Raw genomic sequence first — 23484 nt, 5'->3', positions numbered from 1 at the left:
GTGGGGTCAGATGGATGATAATAGCTCCATAAGACCATTGACAAATTAATCCTAAAAGAAATTCCAAGAATATTGTTAACAGAAGATTGAAAATCAACCAGAATGATTGAACTGCAGTACAGGACCACATACAATGGGTTATATCAGATTCCGACCAAGAGCATTTAAAAAAATGTGAATCTTCTGAGTTAAATGTCATAGTTTACGGGTATAGTATGTTCTATGTAGCAGTTTTTTATTGTATTTTATATACAAAGCGGCAACCAATTGCTTGTTCAATAAAACACAAGATTTAATAATAGTTGGTAAAGAGAGATTCATGTCAGTATCCTTCCATTTAGCTATACCTGTAGTGATTTTTGATAGATCTATTTTCTTCCAAGTGGTCTTGAAAAAGCCTCATTAGGTGAAACGCGCGTCGAGCTCTCAGAGCCCGATGTCTAGCTGCATGTGTTGACGTAAATTGTAAAAACTGTATAGGATATAACTAAAGAGGGAAATTGGTGTATGTGTGGAGGGGAATAGCGTTATCGCTCACCCTGACAGGGGAGTGTGAATGAACAAACCATACTTAGCATGTGCACATAGGAGGGAATAACATACTGCCTAAATAATTGGGGAAACCACTTGTAAACCCTTAGAAACGGGCAAAATATCTAGCCCTACAAACTGCTATTTATAAGCCATAGAAAAATTTATAGCAACAAATCTACCATTATCAAACTCCTAAATAGGAGATCATAGCGGAGCTCCAATTGCCGGTCCAGTCAGGGGACCCCCCGCTATCAGAGAAACGTGATATAAGCACAATAAGGGCATTAAGTGACAAACCCACTGAACAATTATTAAATAAATCACTCAGAAAGTGCATAACAACTCCAATAGTGGACCAGTGAAAAGACCAGTGATTGAAATAAATACGCACAAAATAACAGTTTAATTGTGACACAGTACAAATAAAAACTACACACAGAAATGGAAGTCAAAATTGGTCAAACAATTCCTGTATAAATACCACTATCTGGCATATAAATACCAGAGGTCCAACACCCAATAAGAACACAATATATATGTGTTAAAGTGTGCACACACGCTAATACCTTCCTCCCTCCCCTGATTGCTAGTTTATAAGCCATAGAAAATTTACAACAGGGGACCATAGCGGAGCTCCGATTGCCGGTCCAGGCAGGGGACCCCCGCTATCAGAGAACGTGATATAAGCACAATAAGGGCATTAAGTGACGAACCCACTGAATAATTATTAAATTAAAAAGACCAGTATATAAAATAAATACGCACAAAAGAACAGTTTAATTGTGACACAGTACAAATAAAAACTACAATACAGAAATGGAAATTTTCTAAATTGGTCAAACAATTCCTGTATAAATACCACTATCTGGCGTGTAAATACCAGAGGCCCAACACCCAATAAGAACACAATATATGTGTAAAATTGTGCAAACACGCCAATATCTTCCTCCCTCCCCTGATCGAATGAAATAAAAACTGTGTCCCACACACACACCTCTCTTTAAAGGGGGAATATACTAAGCCAAGAACCAGCCAGTAGAAACAATCTGGCAACAATAATAGCAAGTACATATCCCCAAGAGAAACATATCAAAGAAAAAACTGGGCTGCAAGCCAAATTAAAGGTAACATTGTATACGCAGAAATAAACAGACCCAGTGAACACTCTCAAAAGTAGAATCAAATACAGTGCAGCATACAGCGGGCTCTGACATCTTTTAAAAAAATCTATTCTTCACTTTTTCTCATTCTTTATATGAGCACTATGTTTAAATGTATGTGATTTTAACTCTTTATTTCACCTAGAACAATTAATTCCCCCTCTGTTCCCATATAAATAAAGAAATCACAACAAAGGGGTATTTCTTAGAAGTACGTTTATTAAAAGTTAAATTTTATTGATTCAGCAAATACAAATGAAACAGTAAATACAAGATACAATACAATATACTTTTAGCGTGCCCTCAACCAGTGTAACTACTTTTTGCATAATCTTCTGTGCTACCATTTGTTTGTGTATATTATAGTTACCCTGAGTGGCACCCCCGCAAGACACACCAAATAGCGGGCGACATAGGTCTAAAATACCAAAGACCTTACCCAGAGTGTGCAGACAATAACCTCCCTGTCCTCTCCCACTTATCTACTTAATATTGTCATATATCAAGGAGGTATAAAATGGGTGTTCAATCTTGTACATGACCAAAGACTCTAGGAGTGTAGCTTTAGCTGCTAGTTGGTGTGCAGCTGGTAGTCGGTTAACATAGCTGCAGGCTTAGGAATCAAATTCTAGGAATAGTTCTTGAATCTTAGATAGGGTGAGAATGGCGGAACAATCATCACTGATAAGTTGATATACTAAGCTGAGACCACGAAGATGCCATGATTTGAATGTTGTAGCTGAGTCACAATGTTGAAAGTCACGGTTGGCTAGTAGAGGCAAAAAGAGTATGAGAGATTGCTCTTATGTGATATACGCCAACATAATTTTTTTAACATTGGTTCATCAGTGTCTGTATTAACTTCAATCATATATCTGTGGATATTGCAGTGATAGATAACTGCTAAAATTGAGCATGCCAAATCTCCTCTATGTTCTATCAAAGAGCTGTCTGTCCAGCTGGAACACCTACAGGTAATTTCTAATCAAACCATGCAGTGCAAACTTTGCACTTTGCACTGTGTAGTTGGGTCAGGTAAACTTCCCCTTGCAGCATAATTCTAACCCTCTCCTCTTGACCCTATTCCCCCACCATCACTCAGCAGCCTAACCCTATTCCCCACCACCACCATCAATCCACCATCAGTTCCCTCACTACCATCTCTTTGCAGCATGAACCTATTGCCCCCTGCCACCATCATTCTGCAGCCAAATCCTATTCCCCACCACAACCATCACTTCGCAGCTTAACCCTATCCCCACAACCACCATCTCTTTGCAGCCTAACCCTATTGCCCCCTGCCACCATCAATCCGCAGCCTAATCATATTCCCACCCTCCACAATCACTACATAGCCGAACCCTATTCCCTCCCACCACCGCCATCACTCCGCAGCCTAACCCTCTTTCCCCCACCACCATCATTCCGCACCCTAACTTTATTCCCCACCACCACCATCACTCCACATCCTAACCCTATTCCCCCCCACCACCACAATCAAGCTGCAGGCAAAACCTAATCCCTCCACCACCACCATCACTCTGCACCCTAACCCTATTCTCCCCCACCCCCACTATCACTCCACAGCCTAACCCTATTCCCCACCACAACCAGAATCAATCTGCAGCCAAAACCTAATCCCACCACCACCACCATCACTCCGCAGACTAATCCTATTCCCCACCACCAACACCACCATCTCTCCGCAGCCTAACCCTTTTCCCCCCACCACCCCCACTATCACTCCCCAGCCTAACCCTATCCCCCCACTATCACACTGCAGCCAAAACCTAATCCCTCACCACCATCACTCCACAGCCTAGCGCTATTCACCCAACCACCACTATCACTCCACAGCCTAACCCTCTTCCCCACCACCACCATCACTTAGCAGCCATACCCTATTTCCCCCACCACCACTATCACTCCACAACCTAACCCTATTTCTCTCGACCAACAACACCACCACCATTCCGGAACTAAACACTATTCCTTCCCCACCACCACCTCTATCACTTTGCACCCTAAACCTACCCCCCACCACCACCACTATCATTCCGCAGTCTAACCCTATTTTCTCCCCACACCATTATTTCGCAGTCTTACCCTATTCCGACCCCACCACTACACAGCCTTACCCTTTTCCCCACCACCACTATCACTCTGCAGCCGAAACATATCCCCACCTCCACCACCCTATTTTTAGACCACCATCATTCCGCATCTAAACCCTATTCCCATCCACCACCACCATAACTCTGCAGCCCACTCTTATCCCACCATCATTCCGCAGCCTAACCCTATTGCCTCCACACCATCATTCTGCAGCCTAACCCTCTTCCCCCACCACTATCACTCCGTAGTCTAACCTTATTGGGTGCCTAGATACACCCCTGCTGAGGAACATTATGTCTGTCTATGGCAACAGCTGATCCAGTAGCCACAACCACTTTCACACTGCGATATCCTTGCAAATATTTATGCTACTGCATACCTTAAAACAATCCCGATTTTTGCGGGAGAGTCCGAGAGACAGAGGGGCACATTGGCGAAACAGGGGCGTGGCCTTACGGAATCATAGGCCATGCCCCCTGGTTGTGAGGTACCACCCCCAAAATTTGGGTGCATGCCTGCGACGTGCAGGAATGTCCCTCTTTCCATCGCACCAAAGTTGGGAGGTGTGCTAATGAATAAAAAGTTTGTATAAGAAGCCTTCCACAATACAGTTTGTCTTGGATTTGCAGCATTTTCTTCTGTACAGTTTTCAAAAATAGTCATTATATCTACAATAAAGTATAATGTGGTCTGAAGCTATCTTCAATAGCAAATAAATTAAGGATGAAATAAAACCTTTTGGATATGGCTATTTAATAAACTAATACTTTGAAAGAGTAGTTTTATTAAATAAGAAAGACCAATAGATGTTAAGATTGTAATGTTTCCCATGACTGGTTATTGATAGTTTTGTGTAGGCAGGCATGCCATTCAGTATTCATTCACTAATAAAAATGGTTCTATGATTTTATTGTTATATGAATGCCTCGTATGTCTCATCACAAGGAAGCTTCCAGACTGATTTACTGCTTCTTGCTTCCTTGTAAAAAATCCTTTTGTATGTAATAAAGCACAGATGAATTAGAATATGCAGAACATCACTAACATATTATTTGTAATATAAACATTTCACATTTTACACTGATCAAGTCTATGGAATGGAAGTACATACTACTGTAATCATGCATTATTATAAGACGGCTATAGTGTTACGTGTGACCGCATGCTGGATATTTCCAGTCACAGTGCTACCTATGATTATACACAGGGCATGTTTATTGTGTACACATCAGGATCATTTTTTTACTTTTTTCTCTTTTTTTACTACTTTTCTGTGTAAATACAACACGGTTTAATTACCTCCATCATAAGCATTTGTTTTCAGGATGAGGATCACAGGACCACACCGGGGACACCCACCTTGGAATGCTTCATAGTAACAAAGGGATACCCTGATAGTGTGTACCTGAGAGACCACCCCTCTATTCTATTGTTCTGGGACCCCATATAGGACCTTGGGGCAGATGTATTAAGCCTTAACAAGAGATAAATGCAAGGGTGATAACGAGAAACGTCCAGCCAATCAGCTCCTTACTGACTTTTTTCAAACACAGCCTGTAACATGGCAGTTAGCAGGTGATTGGCTGGATATTTATCTATCATTATCACCCTTGCATCTATCTCTTGTTAAGGCTTAATTCATCTGCCCCTGTATTCTAGTTCATGCACTCCCGAGCGCAATGTTCTTCTTGTGCGCATGTGCATTTCTGCGCATGTGAATACGCTGTGTGTGAGCGGCCAGGGCACATAGAGTTTGCCAAGTGCTCAACAGTGCGGGCAGGAGGCAACAGGCCATGAAAACGCTGGGAGTTCCCATGGTAGTGACCCAATGACGCGGGTGCCGGGGGTGGGCAGCTGACTTCACCAGATGTCAGCTGCCTGCCCTATCCTTGTACAGGATACATGCAAAGTTAAGACACCTGAGAGTGTCTTAGTTTTGCGTGTACGTTCCACATTATTCGATGGTTGTCGACCGTTGAATGATGTGGGTTTGGCCCTGTAGGCTGCGAATAGATGCAAAACATCCATTCACAGCCGTGCGGGTAAATTCACCCTGCGAGGGGGGGGGGGGGGCAGTAGCAATGCGAGCAGTGGGCAGGCTTAAAAAGACACACATCGCTGCGAGTCGACCAGTATAACCTCCATAGTTGCAAAACTTTCACTCTTCGTCCTTTACTGAAAAGCAAGACGTGTGAGCAGCAGTAGTTACATGCACTATATCTCATCAAGATCACCAGCTCCGTGCCTGGCAGGTCAACCTAGAAAAACAAGTGCATGCATTGATATGCGGCCATGAACCATATATAGGTCAGTGTGTATGGGATGGCTGATGTATTGTTAAGTGTGTATCCAGCTTAAGTGCAGGTAAAACCTGGGATGCTGCTGCCTCATGGAGGTACAGAGGAGGAAGCTCACAGAGGGCATATCCAGGGGGCGAAGGCGACATGTACAATTTATCTCCATAATACCTAGATTGCATGCTCGGACAGGTCCATCTATCTACCTTCTCTTCAGATGTTCATTTTCTAACTGTATATACTGTAGTACATAGCCATATGTGTAAATCACTAGGGAAAGCTTGAAAACAAGAACATACTTTTGGCTGTATTGCAATATATCTATCATTTCATTGTCACAGTAAAGGCAGCAGGATCTACATAGGTCAGGGTCATATCAGGTTAGGAGGATGTGAGCTGCTGATGTGACGAACACATCGTACCCTGCAATAAACTTATTTGCCCCAGTGGTTGTGAGTCTCAGGTCATCATTAGAAATACTGCAGTCAGAGATTTCCCATTCTTTTAATAGTTACCATTAACAAATAAGTCATTTAAGCGTGCACTTTTGCATGAATGAACATTGATGTAAAACTCTATGCCATGTATAAAAGCATTTTGGGTACCTAAGCAAGATGAATGTATGTGTCTACAGTCAGATTCAAACAAAAATCGCATTTCACTGAAGAGTCAAAAATATTTTTTTTAATTTAGTGAGTACATTAAGTTAAACATACCTCCAACATTCCAAATCATGATCTAGTGCACACGTGTGAAAGGATATGTGGCCTAATGTTTTATCATACCGGGGTCGAACCTAGTAGTCTGACAACCTCCCGGCACTAAATGGCCACTGCACGCATTCACTGCGAGTGGGATAGTGGGGCAATGTTGAAAACAGTTGGGAGATATGCATAAAAATGTACAGAGTAAATTTACTAAAGCTTCTGAAAAGAGGTGATGTTACCGATAGCAACCAATGAGATTCTGTCTATCATTTTCTAGAATGCGATACAGAAATGATAGGCAGAATCTGATTGGTCGCTATGGGCAACATCACCTCTTTTCATTTTTTTTTAAGCTATAGCAAGTTTACCCCTACATGTGTATGGTCCTCACTGAAAATCCAGCTAAATGGCAACCAGGAGAGGATTGGGGTGGAAACCAAGCCTTGGGAAAATTCTGGAAGCAGCCCTTGGTGTCTGCTGAGTGGGTGGGGTTTGTTGAAGTGGCAGGATATCTCCTTATAGGGCCTGAGGGTGGGATGTTGTAACATTCGCAGCCCTGTATCGCCGGGCATCGCATTATTAATAATGGCATATGTTCTAACATATGTTCTCTTGCGATAAGAGCTGTCCCTTTCGATGCGGTGCCGGCACTGGACTTCTGGGTCTGCGACCCGGGAGTCCATCTGCGCATGCGCAGAGTGACGCGCCGGCCGCAGAGCATGCTGGGAGGGATCCGTGACTGATCCCTCAAACAGCGTTGTGGTAAGAACGAAGCCCATAGGTTTCTGCAGGGAATCGACAGCTTTTGCTGGAGATTCCCTCCGCAGCGCTGCCACTGCAGAGGGGCCAGAGAGCATACAGAAATGCGGTAAAAACCCGATTATTGGGTTTTTACAGCATTTCTGTTTTAGAGACTCTCCCCCTGTCTCTGAGTTGGACACAGTTGCAGCAGTCCTTGTGTCTTTTACTGCAGTTGTGTCTGTGACTTTATGCTAAATCCACTGCAATGCCCTTCCCTGGTGTCACAGGCAGATTGGGAAACTAATGTGGCCCTGGAATAATTTCCAACAAATTTTCCCCCATAGCCACCAGCCTGACACCTTCTACCCTCTAACACACCCATTCCAGCATCCCATCCTCTACGACCCTAACACACCACCAGTCTGTCACCCTCTCCCAGCCACGGGTTTGGGGGTGATTGCCCAACAGGAATCTTCCCTGTGGCTTCCAATCCACCCCTGATGGGAAAAGATGTTTTTAAAATGTCTGCAAGCCCTTGTAAAGCTAGCCTTTCTCCTAATGTGTGGATAAGTCTCACATATGCGCCATTTTATGATACCTCAACCTACAGCAGTTTTAAAAACTGAACAGTCTGATCTTTGTACAGCTATTTCCTGCAGGTGTTTATGTATGCTTCTTCGTATTAAAATGATGTTGGTTGAGTATATAATTGCACTTTTAATGATAATCTCCAATTAATTAGAGAAACACAAATCAAAAATTATTTAAAAAAAATAGGGAGCAAATGTGTCAAGGATTATAAGGTCACTAAATCCATTTGCAAGCCGATTATGCAAAGACAGTTGATAATTCATTTTTATGAACTCTGTGGATATACGGCACATGTAAGCACTTGAATGATAATGAGTCTAATTAATGTTCCAGAAATTGAATAGAAATACATTAAGACACATCGAGAGACATTCATTGAATAAGTGACAGATATGACACTCTCATTAAACTTTCAATCATTAAAAACTTTTTTTCCTTACAGACAATCACTACTTCTCAATACTTCTTGAAAAATATGTAAAATATTGATACTGAGTGGTAAAGTGGGCTTTGACTCCCAAGTACTTTACTGGCAAATTGAAGCACCATAGCATTGAATTTACTGATCGGCAGAGTATTTGATAGGGTTTTGTAAGTCACCATTGATGTCTATCTTTTTGGGGGCAGTTTTTTAGATGTTTTTCTCATGCGGTTTTGAGCAAGATCATCATAAAATCACTATTAAACTAATTAACCACTGCAAACTACTAAACTGGTAAACCACTGCAAACTACTAAACTGGTAAACCACTGCAAATTACTAAACTGGTTAAACCGCTGCAAAATCACGTCCTCTATCTGGCCAATCAGAAGGAGAGTACACCTATAGGGCCTGATTCTGTGTCACAAACAATGCCAATGTTATTAAGTGATTACACTGTACAACATCAAAATACCTTTAATTCACTAATCTGAGAGCTACACTACTTACGTTATATGTACTTCAGTAATATATCCAGAGTGAAAAGCAATTTTAAAATAATCTGATATTTTCTTAATAACAGTTGTTTCAATGCAATCATTTGCAAATAAGAACACAAAACGAACCAGTATGTGGTCAATAGTCGATAGTGAAAAAGTCATTATTGTATTATTTGGAACAAAATCGTCCTGTACTACAGTACATAAGGTTGACGGACTCCTCCCCCGAAAACTCTTTTTAAAATTAACCAATAAACTTTAAGTTTTAAGAATAAAGATAATTTTCCCTAAGTGTGCACCCACCAATGCAACTTCTTTTTTATTCCTGTTAGTACTGTTTTTAGGTTGCTTAGGATAGCACCCCCGCAAGTGTATGATATTAATTGTTTTTCAACTCTACCCAAATTAATAGGTAGTATTAATTTGTGTGTAGAATCAACATTTTCTTTCTTCTTTAGACGTTCCACTTAACCTGATACCTTTGTTCCATTGCTGAAATGTCTTGGTGGAATCACTCACTGTGCTTTTTACTCACTACATTGCAGTCAACTGGCAATCTCCCACTGTGCTCTTCAATTACTGCCCCGTAGTTGTCAGGGAATCGCCCACTGTACTCTTCACTTACTGCCCCGTAGTTGTCAGGCCAGATGAGAGTTGTGAAAGTAGATTTTGAGTTACATGTTGCAGCCTAATTGCTTTGTAAAAGGTTGACAATCTTAACCTAGTTTCCAGTTCTTCTCTTAACCAAGAAACCATGCACAACACCTTTAAAGGCTTCCCAAGCCAATTTAGCATTTACTTAGAAGACTAAGTCGAAGTTTGACTAATAATAATAAAATATTGATAATAGTATCATCATAAATGGGCTATATTTTGGAACAGAGCTAACTGAAAGTTTTCAATGGCATTCTTCTTCACATGCTGAAATTAATTAAAAGTAACTTTTTTCCAGAAACATTCTCGCTGTGTTATATGCAATTGTGCATATGCAAAAAAAAAACCTACAATGCATGTAAAACACAGAGTGGGCCTGATTTAGTTATGGGCAGAATATTACTGCATTACTGATCGGAGCTGCATCCTAAGATGCAGTATTAGATAATCTCCAAGACCATCAACCAGCTGTGGGACCCGCAAGTCGGGCATTGTAGTAGCTACCAAGAGGCCATGAAATCTCTATCCATTGACAAAAATTCTAACCTCGTCATTCCCACGCAAAGTTAGAGAAATGGAAGGCGTCATCAGCAGCTCTTCCCACAAACCGCATCAGACTGTCAATCACTCACAGTGATGTTGTTGTTCTTCAGTGTCTTCTACTTTCTCCCACATGGAGAGGGTCAGATAGGCAAGTATGCCCATACTATGCCCACCAAATGGATAATTTTTGCCTGCACTATTAGCCACCACCCAGTCCCTGCTCATGAACGCCCATTACTTTTCTGCCACACTTCTGATCCTGTCTGTCCAAATAGTAACAGCACCTTTGTGCATATACTAGGCCTTATTCATGTCCCAATAGACTGGCGGCACAAAAGTACCAAACATCTGTACTTTGTAATATGTGCCGCCAGTCCATTGGGACTTGAATAAGGCCTAGTATATGCACAAAGGTGCTGTTACTATTTGGACAGACAGGATCAGAAGTGTGGCAGAAAAGTAATAGGCGTTCATGAGCAGGGACTGGGTGGTGGCTAATAGTGCAGGCAAAAATGATCCATTTGGTGGGCATAGTATGGGCATACTTGCCTATCTGACCCTCTCCATGTGGGAGAAAGTACTCTGTTCCTGGACTTCTCTGGTAATGTATGATTGCCATCACCTGTGTGGAGCTAGTTAATTGATAAGAAAGGTGTTTCACCACAGGTGATGGCAATCATACATTAGGAGGGAAGGCCGGGAACAGAGCATTTTCTCCCTCATGGAGAGGGTCAGGTATGCAAGCATGAGTATGGGAGTTTTATGGTCATGTCAGTGCTAGTGTCTGTGCACAGTCACAAGCATAAGAGGCTGTGGTTATACAGAGAAACTAGCTTGTACATGTTTTGATGGAGTATGTACTGGGGCGCCGACAGGTCGGCTGGGCCCAGTAACATGGAGGTGGCATAGCCACTGGGCAGGACCTCTGGGGGGAGTGTGGTCATGTTCCCATGAAAAAAATAAATGAGAGGGAGAGCAAGGACAGGCTTCCGCTGCAAATGTCTCTTTCCCCAGCTCAGGACATGGCACATAGCAGCGTGTGCAGAGCTGGGAGAGAGGCTGTGCTGCTGTGACCTGTCATCTCTCTCCACACTGCCTGGCTCCTTGGAGGAGGGCTGCAGCATTCGCAGCCAGCCTTTCCTGTCACCTTATTCAACGCCGTAGGGGCTCGCTGCCCCTGATGGCGAATTTTAACCCCTGTGGCGAATGCCGCAGGGAGCCGGGGGACGACGGCAGGCAGGGAGATGTACCCAGAATTTGTGAGGGAGAAGGAGGGCTCCCGGGGACACAGGCAGCAGAAGCTGCCCCCCCCCCCCCCAGAGACCTGTCAGGGGACAGGGGTAGGGCGCCACTTCACTGGTCACGCTCGTAATAAGCCGGGATCAGTGTGAAGTGAATATATGAATATTTAATGAGTGGTTCCCGGCCCCCTGCTGGCGAATGTGTAATTTTTTTTTTTAAAAATGACAAATAAAAATTAAATATATATTAATGTGCTTCAAGCACATGAATAAAAATAGCATGCCCCTTAGAAAAAAAATCAGATTTTTTGACACCAAAAAAAAACAAAAAAACCTTTATTTTAAAAGATCACTTTCCAGTTCACCTTAAAAAGATGTCGAATGCAAAACAGTGAATCATGGCAAAAATCAGGGAGAAAGCAGTTCTCCATTTGAGCAATGAATACACTCTCGGCAAATCCCAGTGAAAACCCCATTGAAATACACCACTGCGAGGAGTGAAAACAGCCGGATTCGCTGAAAAAAAAAAAATATTAAGGTAATCCAATATTAATATTTCAAGTAAATACAGGAAAATAAAATAGTAAAACGCAGATATTTTATTTTGGAAATGACAACCATGGCTGGCAAAAGTAGCCTGAGAGCTCTCAGGTCCCTGAGCTCTTACATGGGGAACAGCAGTGGAAAACGCAGGATTTTAAAAGGGATTTTTCCAAATAAATGGTTACAGCATGTAAAGCCCACAGTAGTAACGATACTTATACGCATAACGACCACAGTAGTAAAGTAGTAATGATGCCTATACATGTAATGCCCACAGTAGTAACGCTGCTTGTACACATAATGGCCACAGTAGTAACAGCGCTTATACACGTAATGCCCACAGTAGTAACGATACTTATACACATAACGCCCGCAGTAGTAATAATGCCTATACATGTAATGCCCATAGTAGTAACGATACTTATACACATAACGCCCGCAGTAGTAATGATGCCTATACATATAATGCCCACAGTAGTAACGATGCTTGTACACATAATGGCCACAGTAGTAACATCGCTTATACACGTAATGCCCTCTGTAGTAACGATACTTATACACATAACGCCCGCAGTAGTAATAATGCCTATACATGTAATGCCCACAGTAGTAACGATACTTATACACATAACGCCCGCAGTAGTAATGATGCCTATACATGTAATTCCCACAGTAGTAACGATGCTTGTACACATAATGGCCACAGTAGTAACAGCGCTTATACACGTAATGCCCACAGTAGTAACGATACTTATACACATAACGCCCGCAGTAGTAATGATGCCTATACATGTAACGCCCACAGTAGTAACACCGCTTATACACGTAATGCCCACAGTAGTAACGATACTTATACACATAACGCCCGCAGTAGTAATGATGCCTATACATGTAATGCCCACAGTAGTAACGATGCTTGTACACATAATGACCACAGTAGTAACAGCGCTTATACACGTAATGCCCACAGTAGTAACGATACTTATACACATAACGCCCGCAGTAGTAATAATGCCTATACATGTAATGCCCACAGTAGTAACGATACTTATACACATAACGCCCGCAGTAGTAATGATGCCTATACATGTAATGCCCACAGTAGTAACGATGCTTGTACACTGATAACACAGATATTTATCTGATAAGATTAGATATGATTAATAACCCAAACCAAATATATTTCCTTTATTACCTTTAAATATAACGGCAACGCTGAAATGATTGCACACCCACACAACCTTGTTATAAAATGTATGGCAATGCTTTACTTGAAAAATAGCTTCATTACAGGTATTTGCAAATGCAGACTAACACAAGAAACATAAAATTGATTAGCTAATACTTAAACAGTAATTCTAAATCAAATCAAAATGGACACCTTTCAAGGACAGTGATCAGCCCTGATTAAACCTCCTTCATAATTACCTCCAGCCCCCCCGTGCTTGCTGGTTCTTCCTCAACTGCCTTTTTTCCTCCTTCTATCACTCTGATATTTAAACCTTTATCACATTAATTAATTAATTAATTACTCATAAGCATTGAGTCTTATTGGCAAGCTCTGCTTTCAATCATGATGTCATAATTAACCCAACACCCAACTTCAGTGGCCTTGTGGGTCTACGCATGTGTGGCCTTGTTCCCATATTATTCAGTTTGTGGAGTCTAGGTGTCTGTCCTTGTTCTATTATACTGTCAACATCACATTCTTAAGCTTCTAAAACCAAAAACAATTCTTATAAGAAATCACTTTTACAGCACTGTTCTGAATGATCAGCCATTTTATAATTTTATTATGCAAGTCATGGTTCAACAAAATGGCTGCTGCTTCTAACAAACACCTGCTGCTTAGCGCAAAGGGTAGGCCTCATACGCAGTGAATAGTACATTGTGCAACAAGCTAAGGTCATCTGCAGCAATAATAATAGCAGTCAGGAAAACAGAATATAATAAAAGCATAGATTTATTGATTAGTTGATTTTCTGTATTATCAGTCCATCCTCAACTTTTTTCATATCGCTGAAGAAAGTTCATATCTCTCGTACTGTGCATCATTTGTTGCTCTCTTAATACATCGGAAAACCTTCTTGAAGCATTTCACTAGTATACAGAAAAAACAATAATATTATCTTGGCAAAAACATCAAACTTCTTAAAGCATATATAACATTGACTTATGCGAACCAGTTATTGGGGTTCAACCAAATAAACCAACTGTAGGGAATCACATCACTCACACCTGTTCAATAAACTAAATTTTTTTTTTCAACCCAAATAATTTAATTCAACTTTCCTTTTAATGTCATCAGTTTTGTACCATATTTTAATTATATTCACAAATTCAAATACAATTTTATAAACTTGGGATAATGTAAATAAGTGTGTTTCTTTAATATACCATGTGTTACTTTCAAATCTTTATGTTGAATCACCACTGTATTAATTAGTAAAAGTAAATTTTTATTACAATAGATCTTGTTTGTAACCATTTAGAAACCTTATAATCCTTGTGGTAATGTCCATGGCTTATGAGACAGTATGTTTGAGAAAACATCATAAGAAACAATTCAATGAGTACCCTTTTTTTTCTAGATGTTATACTAGCACACCCAACTCTGTCACATAACTACATGTTTTGTTGTACTCCAAAATATCTCCTGTTATTACACTCTTTACCAATTTTAAACCTAGGGAGAGTCAGTAACCTTATAAGATTCACTTGTGTAAATCCTACATAGAAAATTAAGTGTTGTTTGATTTGACTGCAAATATAAGTAGCCATTAACCCAACATTACCGGAGTGATACCGTAGATGACAATATAACCAACAATCAGTTTACCTTATTGTTCTTTTTATCAGCTCATGATGAGCGTCTTAAAGAAAAAATATCAGTTTGCATATCGATATTATGTTTGCACCATTGTTACCATCCGTATTTAGAATGCCTCTTCTTTACTGATATCTTACTAGATGTATTCTATCAATGGTTCCTGTGTGGGCGTTCTCAGTTACTTTTATATTATTACTCATATATTTATTTTAAACCTTCTAATTAGTTTAACATATTGGCCATCAGTATTTTTTTTTTTTTTTTTACCATCCTCTGATGCATACCGAAACCTGGGAGCATCAGTAGTATGATGTATATGTGTGTCTGTTATGATTATACTTGTGGGATTAAATTAAAAGCGGAAGTAGAATACACCACCATGACTCTAGTAATACCTCTTTGATAACTATACACACTGTCCTTGCCAGCAACCAATCCCTGGTAACCCTCATTCACTATAAAAAGATGAAAACTTAAAAAACAAAAATGACTTCTTCAGTTAGTGAGTGTATGGGAAACTTGGTCACTCATGGGGATCATTGTTTTACACCTTGTCCACAACCCGCAGGGACACCACTAAGGGTATCCCCCGATTCCGTGGACCTCTTCTTGCCCACAACCCGCAGGGACACCACTAAGGATGCCCCCCGATTCCGTGGACCTTGTCTTGGTCTGTGTGGGGGCCCTGGACAGGCCCATCATCAAATAAGTTTATTAAGTTAGAATCACAGTCACAATATTTATCTGCATCAGTTTATTTTTCTTTCAACTGATATCACCACCAGGTCGGAAACCTTCTTGCAGTGAGACGCATTAATTCAATTGGTTTGTTTCACAGGGACGGGTCTTGCCTTTGATCTATGAGACATTTAATTGTAAGAATTTTCTCACCATTGCATAGTCTCCAGGCTGGACCTTATAACAACATCCCTTCATAAGCTTGTTTGCTTTTCTGGTAAAGTATTTAGATGATGTGAGAATTAGAGTGCCAAGTCTGCTGCTGGATGTTGAATAGGGTTTGCTGGTCTCCCAAAAAATAAAAAAAAATATATATAAATTAAAATAAAGATCTTATAAGGGGACAGGTTCAGTGGCTGCTGAGGAGTAGTGTGAATATTATACAAAACCGAAGACAAAACTTCAAGTCAACTCATGGTAATTTCCACACCCACCCTAAATAATGTGTTCTCAATGTGCATTTGTTAACATGTTCAATTTTGACTAAAACCTTTTAGCGTGTGGTGAGTGCAACCAAACTTTCATATCCATATGTTGACTTATTCCTTAGAATACCTTTCCTGTCAAATATGTACCTCTATAAATTTTTTTTTTTTTTTTTTTTTTACTACCATATACCTTATGGGATAACATATCTGCACACAAATTTCTCAATTAATTTCTTTGCTGTAAAGGATGCTGTACATGGGACAGCTGGAATGTTCCTTAATCAAAATAACATATCAGATACCATTTAAATATAATGACAATTTTAAATGCATGTAAATTCCAAAAAAAATATTTTTAACCTTAGGAATGGACCACTGGTAGGAGAAATATTAGATGGTTCTATAGGAATAATTTTCCTGAGTTCATTCTCTTGCAGATGAGTTTGGGACTCCTTTTCTGCATAAGATGAAATCAAAATACATGCCCTCTCTCTCCTTACATGGGTCATGCCATGGGCAGCTTCCGCATATGCCAGGAGGGGGGGTTTGGGGAGCTACTGATCTGCTCCCACCATCTTTACATAGGCCATTAGGCTTTTGACTGCATCCATTCATCATCCATTGGCACATTCCTTTTAAATACACAACTCTTGATGTTTTATGAGCTTCTACTGGTCAATTGTAAAAACATTAAATTGTATAGTGGTGTGATTCACAACAGTGGCCATCTTATTTTTGTTACCAAGTGCAACAAGATCACTTTATAACATGTGAGCTTGACACTTAACAACTACTGCCTTTGCAGGGAGTTGCACAGCCTCAATGAGCTCCTTTACTTGCTGTGATATTAGCGTATTATATCATAGCAAAATCACGATGGAAAATGAGGATCTCTAAATCCAATACTACCGCATATCCCGTATATGGCCATCCTGAGTCTCCTTGTTGGTGACAACTACAATCTTTGTAGATGGCAGTGGCATGTCAGAGATATCAGGTCTAATTGGAGAAATTTTGCTTTAAATATTCCTCACAATCATGTTCTAAATCCTGCCTCTCATCCATCCTCTGGGACTCCCGGGTCCCACCAGGTAGCAGAGTAGCAGGATTTAGCGTACCACACCTGACAATGGTCAGGTCATGTGGCGCTGGGAGCAAAAGTTCCCAACGAGAGAACCATGCACTGGAAATGTGTCTTGTCCGTGAAAAGTTCATTAGAAAAGATGTAGCATTAGAGACACATAGTGTGCGGTGTTCTGTAATTTCTATACAAAGGCTGCAGCAGCCGCCACAGTCCTTAAACATGTTGGTAAAGCAGATGCCACTTGGTCAAGTGCACAACTGTAGAACCTGATGGGTCTATATGAACCCCCATGTATATGTGTTCAAACTCCCAAGGTCGCTGCTTGTTGTTCATTACAGTAAAGACATATGATAAATCTGATATATCCAGTGCTGTGGCTTCTGTCAGTGCGTGTATCAGAGCCTCAAATGAAGCAATGATGTCAGTATATTGTACTTTGTCAGCTCTGTGTCAGTTAGATTTAGTAGTAGTAATAGAAAAGGTGTCAGTAAGAGAATCCTGTAAAGAATTTAAACACATCATTATATCATAAACATATTGAATCAGCATTGTGGTAGCAATCATGCAACTCATTGTGGGACATAGTGGGGCTGTCTATATAACTTTGGCTTAATTGAGTCCACGTATATTGGACTGTGCTGTAAATAAATGTAGTAAGTCCTGACTATCTGCTATTTGATAGTAAGAGATATGCAGATCATAAATCAATGATTAGATGACTGTACTACTTCCATAACTGTAAAATGAACTGATGCAGATAAATATTGTGACTGTGATTCTAACTTAATAAACTTATTTGATGATGGGCCTGTCCAGGGCCCCCACACAGACCAAGACAAGGTCCACGGAATCGGGGGGCATCCTTAGTGGTGTCCCTGCGGGTTGTGGGCAAGAAGAGGTCCACGGAATCGGGGGATACCCTTAGTGGTGTCCCTGCGGGTTGTGGACAAGGTGTAAAACAATGATCCCCATGAGTGACCAAGTTTCCCATACACTCACTAACTGAAGAAGTCATTTTTGTTTTTTAAGTTTTCATCTTTTTATAGTGAATGAGGGTTACCAGGGATTGGTTGCTGGCAAGGACAGTGTGTATAGTTATCAAAGAGGTATTACTAGAGTCATGGTGGTGTATTCTACTTCCGCTTTTAATTTAATCCCACAAGTATAATCATAACAGACACACATATACATCATACTACTGATGCTCCCAGGTTTCGGTATGCATCAGAGGATGGTAAAAAAAAAAAATCCTCAGCAGATAATATACATCAAACAATCCAACCGCGGTCAAAAAATAAAAACAAACAAAAAAATACTGTCATTTAAAGAATATTTTTTTTTAAAAAAGTAGAAAATTTATTGCCAGCATAACCTTTATACCAATATGCTTGCTATAGTCTGCATGCTTTGCAAATAAACTAAAGAAATACTCTTCCTGACCCAAGCAATGTTGTTTACAACTTCTTGCCAAGTTTCTCGCTGCTCTCCTTATCTATTCTCTGACACAGAGAAGAAATGGGCGATGCGGGGGGGGGGGGGGGGGGGGTTTAGCAAGCTGACAGTCTGCAAAATGCAGCGTTGTCTTTCCATGCCTTAAATTACGATCTATTGGTTTTATAATTAAAGATCGAAGTTGTTTCAAGTGATATTGGATTAGCACACTTTAACAGATGTTGAGAAAGATAAGGGTACAAAAAAATGCACTGACTTTACAATTTTTTCTACACATTTTTTTATTTTTTTTTTAAATAGCTAATTTTTTTTTTTTCTTACAAACTTTGATTTTCTCAACTGATAAAATGTGAAAACCAACATCATTGAATCTCGCTGGGGCCTCCAACTGATAACACAGATATTTATCTGATAAGATTAGATATGATTAATAACCCAAACCAAATATATTTCCTTTATTACCTTTAAATATAACGGCAACGCTGAAATGATTGCACACCCACACAACCTTGTTATAAAATGTATGGCAATGCTTTACTTGAAAAATAGCTTCATTACAGGTATTTGCAAATGCAGACTAACACAAGAAACATAAAATTGATTAGCTAATACTTAAACAGTAATTCTAAATCAAATCAAAATGGACACCTTTCAAGGACAGTGATCAGCCATGATTAAACCTCCTTCATAATTACCTCCAGCCCCCCCGTGCTTGCTGGTTCTTCCTCAACTGCCTTTTTCCTCCTTCTATCACTCTGATATTTAAACCTTTATCACATTAATTAATTAATTACTCATAAGCATTGAGTCTTATTGGCAAGCTCTGCTTTCAATCATGATGTCATAATTAACCCAACACCCAACTTCAGTGGCCTTGTGGGTCTACGCATGTGTGGCCTTGTTCCCATATTATTCAGTTTGTGGAGTCTAGGTGTCTGTCCTTGTTCTATTATACTGTCAACATCACATTCTTAAGCTTCTAAAACCAAAAACAATTCTTATAAGAAATCACTTTTACAGCACTGTTCTGAATGATCAGCCATTTTATAATTTTATTATGCAAGTCATGGTTCAACAAAATGGCTGCTGCTTCTAACAAACACCTGCTGCTTAGCGCAAAGGGTAGGCCTCATACGCAGTGAATAGTACATTGTGCAACAAGCTAAGGTCATCTGCAGCAATAATAATAGCAGTCAGGAAAACAGAATATAATAAAAGCATAGATTTATTGATTAGTTGATTTTCTGTATTATCAACACATAATGGCCACAGTAGTAACAGCGCTTATACACATAATGCCCACAGTAGTAACGATACTTATACACATAACGCCCGCAGTAGTAATGATGCCTATACATGTAACGCCCACAGTAGTAACACCGCTTATACACGTAATGCCCACAGTAGTAACGATACTTATACACGTAATGCCCACAGTAGTAACGATACTTATACACATAACGCCCGCAGTAGTAATGATGCCTATACATGTAACGCCCACAGTAGTAACAGTGCTTATACATGTACTTACCACAGTAGTAACAATACTTATACACATAACGGCCACAGTAGTAATGACGCCTATACATGTAACGCCCACAGTAGTAACAGCGCTTATACACGTAATGCCCACAGTAGTAACGATACTTATACACATAACGCCTGCAGTAGTAATGATGCCTATACATGTAACGCCCACAGCGCTGCTGGGTGGTGGTTGAAGGAACTTGTGCGGCAGGAGGATTGAGTGGGCGGTCAGCTGAATAGGGTGCTGTGCAGGCGGGTGAGTGCATCGTCACCGCGGCCATGCTTTGGGGCCCCTGAGAATGCCAGGGCCCAGGTCAGCTGTACCCTTTGACCCCCCCTGTCGCTGGGCCTGAGTACATCCCCCACCCCCCTAGGCAGACATGTCACATAATCAAATCCCCCTCCAGCACAGCCAACCCCCAAATAGGCAGAATTGTCATATATTAACATGCCCCAAGCCCCCCAGCACAACTCCCACCCCCCCATAGGCAGACATGTCACATTCACATATCCCTCCAGCACAGCCCCCCATAGACAGACATGTTATAATGTTATATGCACATCCCTCCTGCATTCTCCCCCCACCCCATAGGCAGACATGTTAGACATATTCAGAATCTGAATATGTCTGATATGTCTGCCTATGGGGGGGGGATATGAATATGTGACATGTCCGCCTATGCCCCCCCCCTCCCACCATAGGCAGGCATGTCACATATTTACAGAATCCCCTCCTTCACAGCCTGCACTGTAGAACTGGCACATGCAGGGAAATGTATTCCCCATGTCCCTCACACAAAGGAGTGAGTCTGTCAGAGATTGATCCCCCCCAACCCCGGCAGACCACCCCTAGTGTACCCCCCACGGCCGACCACCCCCAGTGTACTGTTATCATGCCCACACAGGATTGACACAGACCAGTGCTGGTTGCCCCAGAGCCCACAGTAGCCCACTAACATTGTCCAGAAAGCTTCCCTGCCACAGCGCTGCTGCTCCTCCGTCTCTCTCCCCTCTCAGGTTGAAGTCATCAGTCTGAGAGGTGCTCCTCCTGCCTGCCAGTGGCTGTAGCTGCAGCTCATTGCAGCCGCAGCAGGGAGTAGGGAGTCGGAGGGAAGCACGGCTGTTACTTGTGGCGCCCGGCTGGAGTGGAAAAAACATCATAACCGGGTAATCGATATATCGGGCGGCCAGCGGGGGAAGTTTCTAGATACTCTGAAACCCCCCCTGCGTGCGCCCCTGAACAGGGAATGGCAACTCTCCGTGCATTTTCATTTTATATACGATTTTGTTTTTACAATTTCATTTCCAATGTCTAGTCAGGCTCAACAGCCCTAGCGTTAGTAGCAGATCTGATAGGGAGCCACTTTAAAATAAGAACAGTAACATCGTTCAACATTCAATGTAGACCATTTTTGAATAGAATACAAAAAAAAATACAATTAATTCAAACATATAAATCAGATTGTTTGAATTGCAAAAAAAATTGGATTGCAAAGGGTTAAGCTGGATCTATATAAGGAACAAATGAGTCCTCCAAAAAACAGTTGCACAGCACAATACCTAACAAGCTCTACTGCCGCCCTGCACTGGCCCCACCACCTTTACTTGTGATGTCACGCACAGGGAGCAAGAGCTCTCTCCGGGGTCCGTACTGTAGTAGGGGCACTATGGCTACGCTACTGGCTGAAGTGTGCCATTCCATGCATACATATGTAGGTAATGGGGTGCCACCCACACCTACAGTACTTAAGGCACTGCCTGGATCTCTGGGTAGGGTGAGGAGTGTCGGAGTAGAAGATCAATCCTAAACCCTGTGCTTCTTTAAGAAACTCCATCAAAATATAATAATTTCTAAAAAATGATTATTTAATTGCCAGCATGGTACCAATATGCACCATTATTTAAAAAAAAAAAAAATAATCACTGTCAGCAGGCGTCATGGTAAAAGAATGTCTTTTGAAATGGCAGGATGAAACAAATTACACTTATTTTTACAAATGCTAAATAACGACTGATTTAAATTGAAACATTTTCACAAATAAAGGTGTTTTCTTTGGAAACATAATCAATTTTATTTAATTAAGTAATTAGCTTGCCATGCTTTAACAAATGCTGCATTGAATTAGCATGTGTACTCAAACTAATTGAGTTTACGTCCTCAAGTGATTTTGTAATTTCAGCAGAGAAACACATTGAATTGACTTGAAATGTAAAATGCCTGACACGAAAAAAAATTAGAAAATCAACCATCAGTATGCAAAGTGCAGGAGAAATCATCAGAGTAATTAGGATAAAATACTTAGAAAAGTCATAAATTATACTAAGCTTGGCTGTGCAAAGAACAGCAAAATAAAGATTTAACCTCACGGCACAAGAGGGGAAGAGGTTATATGTTGTAAACCTGGGAGTGTTATATACCTCGGGCCATAAGAGATCAAAATATTTTTCCTAGCGTCTTGTTCCTGGAGAAATGATGGCAGGAGTTTGACTGATTAAAAATAAATCACAAAGGAGTTCCCATCTCTACACACATCGCAATTCTTATTTCTCATGTTTTTGTTTTTTTTTCCTATTTCAACATTTTTCATTTCACACTACAATATAGGACATCAGATGAAATGCATGTAATGCTTGTGATTTCCACATTCAACCTACTTTATTTTGTTCACGGTCTAACGAACATAAATCTAATAGAAAGGCACATGACTGCGAAAGCACTGTTTACTTCTTAAGGAGGGATCATAATCTGGGAATAGTCCTTTGAAGTGTAATCAGATGGTTTCAAAGATTTCCCTTACATATTCATAATCTGAGTGACATCTGCCATACACAATTGCAGGTCTCTAACTCAACAGCAAATGAATCCAATATTGCCAGACTTAAAGAATGTCCTCATTGAAAATATCAGTTTTGCCAAAACAAACTTAGCTATGATGTCTGCACAATATGGCTTCAATGGACATCATTTGCCTCACCATCTGGCATGTACTTCACCGGTATTTATACACAGCACAAATACTAATATAGATTTGTATAGCAAGAACTGCTGGGTGGTTTGTAAGTGTGGATCTAAAATGAGGTGTCAGTCTCATACCACAGGATCTGGCATGGGTGTAATTACTGCACAGAGGAACACCATCACTGTCCCAAGGTCCTTGCTTCAGGCTATTATTGGGCCTGGAAAGTCATCATGTAGCCAGTATTGCTGTGGCATTGCCACCAAGTAGGCAGGCACCAAGCAGAATGTGAAGCAGTCCAGAGCATTCGTCCGATGTTCTGGGCAGTGTTGCACTTCCAGGTGTTGGCAGCCGTGCCTCCTCTGCATGACATCATGCCCTAAAGGCCTTGTTACAAACTGAAAATTGGGGGCAATTGGGGG

The sequence above is a fragment of the Crinia signifera genome, chromosome 2, assembly GCF_055691185.1.
Source record: "Crinia signifera chromosome 2, ASM5569118v1, whole genome shotgun sequence".
NCBI lineage: Eukaryota > Metazoa > Chordata > Amphibia > Anura > Myobatrachidae > Crinia > Crinia signifera.
This window is presented reverse-complemented; position numbering follows the sequence as displayed.